A 10907-nucleotide genomic window follows, 5' to 3' on the forward strand; every position below is an offset into this window, starting at 1 on the left:
CCATAACGCCCGTTTTCAAGAGCGGTAACAAGAATGATGTCCGAAACTATAGACCTTTGGTGCTTCACTAAGGCTGCCGGGCGAAATATTTACCGACAGTAAATTCATTCCACAGAACCAGTTTGTAAAAAACTTAACAGATATAATGCGATCCATGCGTCCATCGGATACGGCACATCATACAGTTAAAAAGCCTTTTGTCAATTCAAATTTAATGAATTCCACGCATGTTTTTGTTCGAAATGATGCGATTTCCCCTGCACTTACTCCACCATATGATGGTCCGCATAAGGTCAAAAAACGTTATTCGAAATTTTACACAATTATTATCAAAGGAAAGCCAGTCAATGTTTCACTAGATCGTCTAAAGCCAGCATTTTTATCAACTACTTTCGATCAATAGTCCCACGAATAAATTCAACTAGCTTTAAATTTACTTGCGCTAGTCTGGCGGGGAAGTAGTGTGGCGCCTATACTTGTTGTCAATACACTGTACTTTTTTATTATTTCTTTTGAACAAATATGCTAAGAGTTTTTGTAAAAATATTGAAAAGATTTTTTTGATTATGAAAAAGTTTAGTTGTTCAGAAAATATTGGTTTGTGTAATAAATTATTTTCTTAAATATATTATTTAAGTGAATCCTTTTCTAAGGCACTTAATTAATCACGTCGGGGTCACCAATTAAGTGCCTTAGAAAAGGATTCACTTAAATAATATATTTAAGAAAATAATTTATTACACAAACCAATATTTTCTGAACAACTAAACTTTTTCATAATCAAAAAAATCTTTTCAATATTTTTACAAAAACTCTTAGCATATTTGTTCAAAAGAAATAATAAAAAAGTACAGTGTATTGACAACAAGTATAGGCGCCACAGACCTATATCCAAGCTATCTACGATTTCAAAACTTTTTGAACATGCGGTCAATGCAAAGTTGAGCTTTGCTGTTAAGTCTCTCATTTCTCCCTATCAGCATGGATTCATCGCTGATTGGTCAACAGTTTCCAATCTAGCTGTATTTAGTGAATACTGCATTGACTCCTTTTCATCAGGTTCCCAGGTGGACTGCATTTACACAGATTTTTCAAAAGCTTTCGATAGGGTGTCTCATAGTGTTTTAATTAACAAATTGCGCCATATCGGGTTTCATTCTTCATTTCTGCTGTGGATAAGTTCCTACTTATGCAACAGGCATTGTGTTGTTACTATTGACGGCGTATCCTCCAGTCCCTTTATAGCGACATCTGGTGTTCCCCAGGGAAGTATTTTAGGTCCTTTACTATTCATTTTATTTATTAATGATATTGTTAGTTATTTTTCATTTGCTAAGTGTTTACTGTATGCTGATGATTTAAAGTTATTTTCAATAATTAGGGCACCAGAGGATGCCGTGATGTTACAAAACGACATCAATAAGCTACATCTGTGGTGTGAGAAATATCATCTCTCTTTGAACACGTCTAAATGTTTTCAAATGACCTTGTCTAAGTCCGTTAACATTTTGAATGCAAAATATAGTATATCTAATTGTGATCTTCAATCCGTTAGTGAGATTAAAGGACCTTGGCGTTATCTTTGATACTAAGTTTTCTTTTACCAACCATATAAATTACATAACTTACAAGCCATACTCCATGCTTGGTTTTGTTAGACGCAATAGCTCGAAATTTTCTGATCCCTATACTATCAAACTGCTCTATACATCTTTTATCAGGTCTCGTTTAGAATATGCTGCTTTTATTTGGAGACCAAGTAATCTTACAGCTATAAACAGAATTGAGAGAATACAGAAGGTTTTTCTGAAATACGCCCTTTGGCCGGTAAACTTCTCAGAACCCATCCCTTCTTATTCTGCTCGTCTTATGCTCTTAAGTTTGAAGTCTCTTGAAAGTCGTAGATCAATACTTTGCTTATCCTTCACGTAAGACATTATTAACGGGTCCATTGACTGTCCATATTTGTTGGAAAAGATTCATTTCAATGTCCCGCAACGCACTCTCCGGAATTTTTATCCTTTCTATGGTGATAACTTTAGAACTAACTATGCTAATAATGCCCCTATAAATCGCGCTATTCGTGAGTTTAACTCCCTGAGTAGCACAGTTGCTTTGGACTTGTCGCTCCCTAAAGCTAATTTTTTGATAATATTGTATTCAGTTCTATAAGTAGTTGGATTCATACGGAACCATAAGTAGATTGTTCTTAATATTTTTAAGTAAATTTTAATTCTAGTCTGTAAGGATTGTAATCCAAATGCTTAAACAACAATAAATAAATAAATACATAATATATTCTAAAATGTTAATGTATGCTTACGACGTAAAACTTTTTAAGTCATACGCGTCGGTTGAAGAACGTTCTGTACTCCAGGCGGATTTAAATCGTTTAGTTACTTGGTGTAATGCGAATTTTATGCCGCTCAACATAGAAAAATGTAAATCCATGTGTTTTTCACGTGGGAACATACAGCCAGCTTCCTACACAATTAATGGCCAAACTCTGGAAAGCGTTGATGTTTTTGTCGACTTGGGAGTTACAATGAATTGCAAACTTAGTTTCAACCCTCATATTAATGCCACAGTCAAAAAAGCGAGAGGAGTTTTAGCATTTGTGAAAAGATGGGCAAAAGAGTTTAGTGATCCTTACGTTACAAAAACCCCTTTTACATCATTGGTGAGGCCGATATTAGAATATGGATCGATAATTTGGAATCCGCGTTATCAAGTTCATGTGGACAGACTAGAATCAATTCAAAAACAGTTTTTACTTTTCGCCTTGAGAAATCTGCAATGGGACTCTCCGTATAATCTTCCTCCTTATACTAGTCGATTAAAACTAATAAATCTTCCTACTCTTGCAAGTCGTAGAGAAATGCTAGGTGTACTATTTATGGCTAGACTTTTAAATGGACCGATTTCAAGCCCATTTCTTTTGAACGAAGTAAACTTGAATGTTCCATGCCGAGTTTCAAGGCATTATAAACCTATAATTCGTAAACAGTGCAGAAGCAATTTCCAACTACACCAACCTTTTCTATGTTTGTGTGAAGATTATAACTCTCACTCGAGAATTATTGATGTTTCGGGCTCGCTCTTTGCCATAAAAAAGACGGTCTATCTTCTCTTAATAATTAAAAAAATTATGTTTATACTTTTAATCTATTGTATTTTGTGAATCTATATTTCTAATATTTATACTTTTAATCTATTGTATTTTGTGAATCTATAATTCTCAGCTGACTAGTTTCTCCGTAGCTGAGCTGTTTTATATCTCGGCGCTTAAGAAGACACTGCCTCTCAAAGACTCGGTAACAAAAAAAATTTTAAATAACTCATAAATAAGAATTAGGATCAAAAAAAAAAGTATGTATGAATTAAAAAAAAAAAACAAAAACAGGATTAGCCTGGTTTCATCGGGCCACTTGAGGGCAGTGCGCTGCCGCAACGTCCGAGAAAAATAAAATTGTATTGATGTTTGCTCTGGACCATTAATTTTCGTCATGTTCGCGAAGTTGGACTCTGGCATGACGTTTGGATTCCGTGCTTTTTGCTGTTATCTCTAATGTGTTCTGTGAACCTCGTTATTATTTGCCGTCCTGGTTGTAACTGTGTGGGCATCCGCAGGTAAGTATTTATAGGCCGTGGCTGCTAAGCGGATGCTCTGAGTTAGTGTTAGTTCTTTGTTTTCGTCCTAGATTGTTCGATGTTTTGAACGCTGTATTAATGTTGTATTTTTCCACAAGTGATTTTTCATATCCATTGTTTGCAGCAATGTTTTATATTACTTCCCGATCTCTCTTACATGATTCCTGTGTAAGCGGTTTTCTTTCAAGAATATGTAGCAAATGCCTTAATGCAGCATTTTTATGCTGTTGGGATGATTTGATTTATTACGTATTAGTGACGATGGTCGTTGGCTTTCTATATATGTCGTAGTAAAAACTATTGGCAACTTTATCAATATTTATCGTGAGGTCTAGATAGTTGATTCCTCCGTCTTTTTCGGAACTTTTTGTTGCCCAAAGAAGAAAATGGACAATCCCCCCTTTGCAATAACAAATAAATATCATTGATAGTTTTTGTTGCTCCTACTCAACATAATAAACAAAAAACCTGTTCTTAACAAACCGAAGCTAATGTAATTTTTTTTCATATAAGCAAACATAGAAAAATTATGTTCTATATGGAAGTATAAATAAATGAACGAGAAGATAATTGGCAAGATGTTGTATAACAGCAAGATGTTGTGATGGTCATAGTCCGATTTCGTTCATTTTAAATAGCGATCTGAGATGAGTGGTTATAGTCCGATTTCAAATAACAACAAATGAATTTTTTCAATAATAAATGTGATATTTTAATTAATTTCAAGCATTTGGCATTGATCGCCTGGTATGCTGATATGTAATGCATCAATATATGGCGAAAAAAAAGATTAATATTCAAAAATTTATATTTCAAAAACAACGTGCGTTGGCCAATGGATATTTACCCAAGTTGAAATATAAACTGCTGACTCGATATAGAAGAAGTTTAAACAAAAAACAATAACCATTATTTGAAATATTAATATTGGAAAAAAGTCATAAATTTTTACTATATACTAAAAAAATATTTTTTTTTAACTATATGCAATTGTTTATAAATTTATATAAAATTAAAAGTAATAGCGAACATTTCAAAGAAAAAATCATGAGAATCGGTTAATTTTCGACAAAGTTAAACAAAAAAATACGTTTTTCATTATTTTGACCAAAGAACAACAATTAAAATTTCATCGAAATCAAAAATCATGTCCTGCGCGGACCGAGTGTCTTGAAATGGAATGAGCTTATAGATATTTTATATCGATAAGATATTTTCTTATCAAGAGATGACATGACATATTTTTAGAGAGTTGCCATACCCAAAATATTGTAAGCATTGTTAGCTTTTAATTTACTTAAACCTACTACACTTTACTAATTTTCAAATAAATGCTTTCAAAACACATAAGTACGTACATACTAAAGTACATACCACATACATATATTATAAAAGCAATCACTTTAAATAAGCAGCCGAAATTTGATTGAAATGCCATTTTTATGTAACACAATATTGTTTTCTCATGATATCGGATGCAATATACAATACTTTTAACATGAATTATGATATGTATCTAGTTTACCTGATGTTATCACCTTCTTTATTTCATTCAGTATTTTATTTTGGCTTCTATAAAGTAGGAGGTATTTATTTTCTATATTACATTAACACTTAAGCAGTTTAAAGAAGTCGCGAAGTCTGTCGTTCCCTGTCGATTTGTGTTTATTTTCAATAACAAAATCACAGGCTAGCGTCTCGACTGCGACGACAACAATTCCGGCAACGTGTATGGTATAAGTACGAGTATATATTTAGAAACGAAAATGTTCATTAAACAAGCACTAAATGAGAAAACAGAGTAATACCTGCAACTCGTATGATAGGCATACATATACATTTATAAATGTATTAATACTAGTGTTACATAGAACCATACATATACACATCTATAATGTATAAAAGTAACAACGTGTATTGAATAATAAATTAAACGGGATTAAGCGATATTCTGTTGGGTTTTTGCATTCGAACTTCATAGCCACATGAATGTTATTTATATCTGTATTTATGTGCATACATTTGTGTTCACGTGAGGACAATTGAGTAGCTAGCTGTTGGCGTAATTACTAAACATATAGGTACTCTCATATTTACAAAAAATTAAATATGTTTATCAATTATAACCGGCAGGTTTACGATGTGGTTTTAAAGACCGTTAGATTTCTTTTTACAAGGAGGGTTAACATATTACCTGACAGTGGTTTCAAACACCTTTTGATTTAATCGTAATAGCAACTAGCATTTCCGATATTAAATTATATTAACAAAACCGAAAATTGGAAATAAATAACACTCAAAGGCCTGGTAGATCAAAAACTAAGATTTTTCTGCTATTTATTTTGCTTGTGCGCAGTATTGACTCAGTGAATATTATGGTGAAGATGCGACTGTTCACATTGGTACAGTGTTGTATAGAAGGGGGAGCTTTGGGGTTAAGTACTCATGTTGGTTTCATATCTGGCGTATATGTCACATTTGTTCTGCATAATGGCGACGCTGTCACATTTCGTTGATCTATTCAACTCATTTTTACACGACGACTTCTTCGTTTCTCAATATGGTGCACTGCAATCCCACAAAAGTGCAGCATAATTTACCCTTCTCAAAACGAAAGGTTTACCGGTTCGCCGGTGGATACAACGTGTGAAGTAAGTTTCTTTAGGGTTATTTCTAATAAACTTACTTTGGTGTATTCCTTTGAATATAAATTAACTGTTCCTTGTGATATGCACACACTAATATATTCTAACAGCAGCACTGTGAAAGAGTGGTACATTTAAGGTTATATTCTGACAAGAAAAAGTCAAAATATTTACTGTGGACGAACTTATGTATTGTCGACCTATTTGATGGTAACGTGTTCATGTGGAAAAGAAAACTGTAATAGTAACAGCTCTATTAACGTTGGATGTATACAAAATTTGTACCAGGCTTTTTGCTGAGTAAACATCTTTGCTATCGTTACGGGGGATTCTGAATGTAATCGTAAGGTGTAAAGTGCAAACGTACGAAAACTACAAAGTGGTATGTTGTATGTGTATACGTGGTACCGAAAATCGGCATCCACAACAAACATTTGGGTTGTCTGGGATACACATCCAGGAAAGAAAAAAAAATAATAGATAAGGAAAAAGTTCAGCTCTATGAAAAACTTATATTTGTTAAAATATTAAAACTAAGTACAGTAAGATCTTAATTAAGGTAGATATACTGGAATAACGATTCGGATATGTTTGCTAAGTGCTGGTGAGTGTAACATTTGGAAATCTTAATACACGGCTTTTTACCCCCTCAAAATGACTCTCCGGCTAATCGCATTAGTCTCCATCCCATTAAAACCTTGAAAGACCTTGGGGTACATTCGAAAACGTTCATCACTAAGTTGGTGGTAGAGATTCGGTTGATATCATTCCGATTAACGATGATCTGGCTCTGAACGCTGTCATCATCAGGGACTGCGTCAACCTTCAGGTGGCCTCCCCGCCTTCGTATAGGTAACCACGGGATCATTCAAGGTGACTGCACATGCGAGCTAAGAAAGCGGTTCCAAGTGGGGACCAAATCATATAAATGAATAATACGCAATATAAACAGCAGAATAATGAGATTACCTTTAACCCCTTTATTGGACGAAAGTTTCATCGGTCTCCAGAAAGGTCTGACCCACAGGGATTAAGTAAAAATAGTTCATCGCTAACGCTGAAGAATACGAAGGGAGCGGAAGTAAGATGATGATGTACCCGCCGGTGGACACAGCATCGAAACTGCGATAAGGGCAAGGTATCAGATATCATCGGCATTGCAATCGACTGCAAGAATATTCTGCAGGGTATACCGAAGCAGCATTTATTAACAGAGGACTTCTTAGAGTTTGAAGATACTAGTATGGTTAAATCTCTAGGCATTAAGTGGAACGCGCATTCCGACCTATTCTATTTTACTGCTAAACCTTTTGAGAACAGCGATGCCATCACAAAAAGGGCTATACTTTCTGCGATTGCGAAGCTGTTCGACCCTCTTGGCTGGCTGGCACCAGTGATAATTGTAGCTAAGATTATAATGCAAAATATTTGGTTGGAATGCACGGGTTAGGACGAAGAAGTATCACAAACTACTCTAGATGGTTGGACCGCATTTATGCAAGAACACGGAAAAATCAAGGATATCCGCATACCGCGATGGGTTCATTTTACCCCAAAGGACAGCGTCGAAATACACGGATTCAGCGATGCTTCGGAAAAAGCATATACCGCCACTGTTTTCCTGAGGGTACAAACAAAGGATCAAGTCTTCACCAAAGTGTTGGTGGCCAACACGAGAGTAGCCCCGGATATAACCATATCATTGCCACGACTGGAACTCTGCGGCGCAGTCCTACTTGCAGAAATTAAAGATTCGGCCATAGAAAATATGCAACTTTCCAATATTAAAGTAAACCTTTGGACAGACTCGACTATAGTAATGGCATGGAACCGAAAGCCACCATCATCGACAAGTAGGAGACAAAGTATGGCGTCACGTAGACTCTGCGTCAAATCCTGCAGATTTGGCGAGCAGAGGCCTCCTCGGCTCGGATTTAATCGACAATTCTTTGTGGTGTCAGGAACCTTCTTGGTTACAAGAAGACAATGAAAATTGGCCAACACAAGAAGAGCATTATAACACAAATATCGAAGAAAAGAGGGTGAAAGTTCATGCAACATCGGTCGAAAATAACTTTGATATTCTATATAGGTTTTCCGATCTACCAAGGGCTTTGCTGGTGATCTCCTATATTCTTCGATTTTTCCAGAATACACACCCAACAACTAAAGCCTCCTTTAAAAGGGATTCTCATTCGATAGCCCCGGACGAAATAGAAAAAACAACACAAAAATTGATCACAATATGCCAAAGGCAACATTATCAAGAAGAGGACGCAAATTTGAAGTCAGGAAAGCCAATAAATGGTAAGAGTGAGATTGTACCCCTGGACCCATATATAGACGAAGAACGCATCATTCGAACTGGGGGGCGGACTAGGGCATCCAAAGACATGTCCCATAACGAAAGTCATCCCATTATCCTTCCTTACACTTGCAGGTTATCCAGACTTATATTTCAATCCTCCCATAAGACCACCCTGCATGGAGGGAACCAGCTGATGCTACGTCATATCCGCACTCAGTACTGGATCCCACGCGTTATAATCATGATACGGTCTGTTATCCACAACTGTAAGGTCTGTACCATTTACAGGAAGCGGACACAAACGCAACTCCTGGGGATCCTTCCGAAAGAGCGCACCACCTTTATTAGGGCCTTCACCAACACTGTGGTAGATGTCGCGAGACCATTTGATATAAAATCCTGCCGAGGGAGGGGATGCTGAATTTCAAAAGGATATGTTTGTCTGTTCGTCTGCTTTTCAACGAAAGCCATCCATCTAGAAGCGACAAACGACCTTAGTAACGGGTCCTTCGTAGCTGCCTTCGCCAGATTTGTATCCAGACGAGGGTGTCCGAAAAACGTTTACTCCGACAATGGTACTAACTTTGTCGCGATCTTTACGATCCGATTTTAAAGCATTTCTGCGTGAAGCAAAGGACGGAACATTGAATAAATATAGCCATCACATTTTATACCGCCAAGCGCTCCTCACATGGAAGGTTTGTGGGAAGCGGGGGTAAAAATTTTTAAGACCCATTTTTAAAAAGATCGCGATCGATCATAAATATACTCTTGAGGAGTGTACTACCCTCTTATGTCGAATTGGGCCTGCCTCAACTCTAGGCCCCTCAGTCCCTCATCCAACGACCCTTCCGACCTGGAGCCGCTTACTCCAGGCCACTTTCTGGTAGGTGGGCATCTTTTAGCTCCACCTGAATTCGATTGTAGTGAAACCTGCCTCAATCGTAAACCGATGGCAAAAGATGAAAGCCCTTCATCAAACCTTTTGCAAAAGATGGAAATCGGAATATCTCACCGAGATCCAGAAACGGTATAAATGGAAACATCCACAATCCAAATTAAAACCCGGGGACCTAGTCGTCACAAAAGAGGATAACCTACAACCAAACGAGTGGATAATGGGGAGAATCGTCAACACACACCCAGGTTCCGATAACCGTGTACGTGTTGTTGACGTCAATACAATTAAGGGACAAATTACCAGACCAATTGCGAAACTGGTACTACTTCCGCCCAACGACAAGGAAAATGTACTTTAATAGTCCACATTCCTCTATCCCAAATAACATACTAAGAAATATATTCGTACGGGAAATCGGTCAAATTATACAAATTTTTCGATTGATAACGATACACCGAGTGTTTAAAACTAAAATCTCAGCCACCCCTAGATGATCCAAAAATAATGGATCAAGTAGTATTAATAGACTGTCAGATCAGAAGTTTGTACCATCTGATGATCCACCAGTTTTGAGTGGAAAACCGTGGAATTCAATTGTGATTCCTTCCGGTGAATGGGCATACTTTAAAACTGCTGACTTGTATAAATGTATACTTAATCAGTGCGGCTTTAATGGCGTTGAGAAAGTTACATTTGAGTATGGGTCTGTGGGCAGCAGAACCTCAAGCCGCCAGTACTGGACCCGTTTACTCTAGACTGGTTGTGATGATAATGGATACTACTCATCATAATAGCATTGCGTTATGTCGTTTAGAATCTAATGCTTTGCGAAAACCTTTTTTTTTAAACGCTTAAGATACTGATTTGGGTTTTAATATACATGAGGACATTGAAATGGATTGTGATGATGATATAAATAATTTTAAGGAGTCTTTACAACCAAATACTAATAAAGGCGAGGAAAATATTATGCCATTTAAATATCCGAGCAATTTTCCCTCCTACTGCTTTGAAAATCATCACCGGATTATGAGGGCCGTCAAATTCTTGTTGTAGCATCTGACTGCACGTCTATGGTTTTATTTCAGCATGATGAACGGTAGCAAATCAAATCAACGTATCGAAATACAGCAGCTTCAAACCTGAAGGTTGGAATGATTCATGTACGGCATGCATGCATTATTTATACATACACAACGGCTTCTCAAATTATTTTACTTACATACATTTGTTGCGCTTACAAGAAATTTACTCATTTATATCTGGGATCTGGGCCAAGAACTTGCTCTAAACTTGGTGCAAGTGTCAAAGAAAAAACCACATATGCCAAATAGTAGAATAGCAATATCCTTCCACAATATCCAATTATACTTGCTCAAACCCACTGGATAGAATTTCATTA

The 10907-nt window shown here is 36.5% G+C and overlaps 1 protein-coding gene across 1 annotated transcript in view; it reads right to left on the bottom strand.

The window, feature by feature from the left end:
* The window catches only part of LOC137234942 (nuclear factor 1 X-type-like), a 2160399-nt gene extending 2154996 nt beyond the window's left edge, over positions 1–5403 (bottom strand). Inside the window, exon 1 of the mRNA XM_067758242.1 lies at positions 5177–5403. The gene's annotated coding sequence lies outside the window, so the exon portion shown is untranslated. The remainder of the gene's footprint in view (positions 1–5176) is intronic.
* Positions 5404–10907: the final 5504 nt, after the last annotated feature.

This window comes from Eurosta solidaginis, chromosome X (assembly GCF_040869045.1).
Source record: "Eurosta solidaginis isolate ZX-2024a chromosome X, ASM4086904v1, whole genome shotgun sequence".
In the NCBI taxonomy this organism is placed as follows: domain Eukaryota; kingdom Metazoa; phylum Arthropoda; class Insecta; order Diptera; family Tephritidae; genus Eurosta; species Eurosta solidaginis.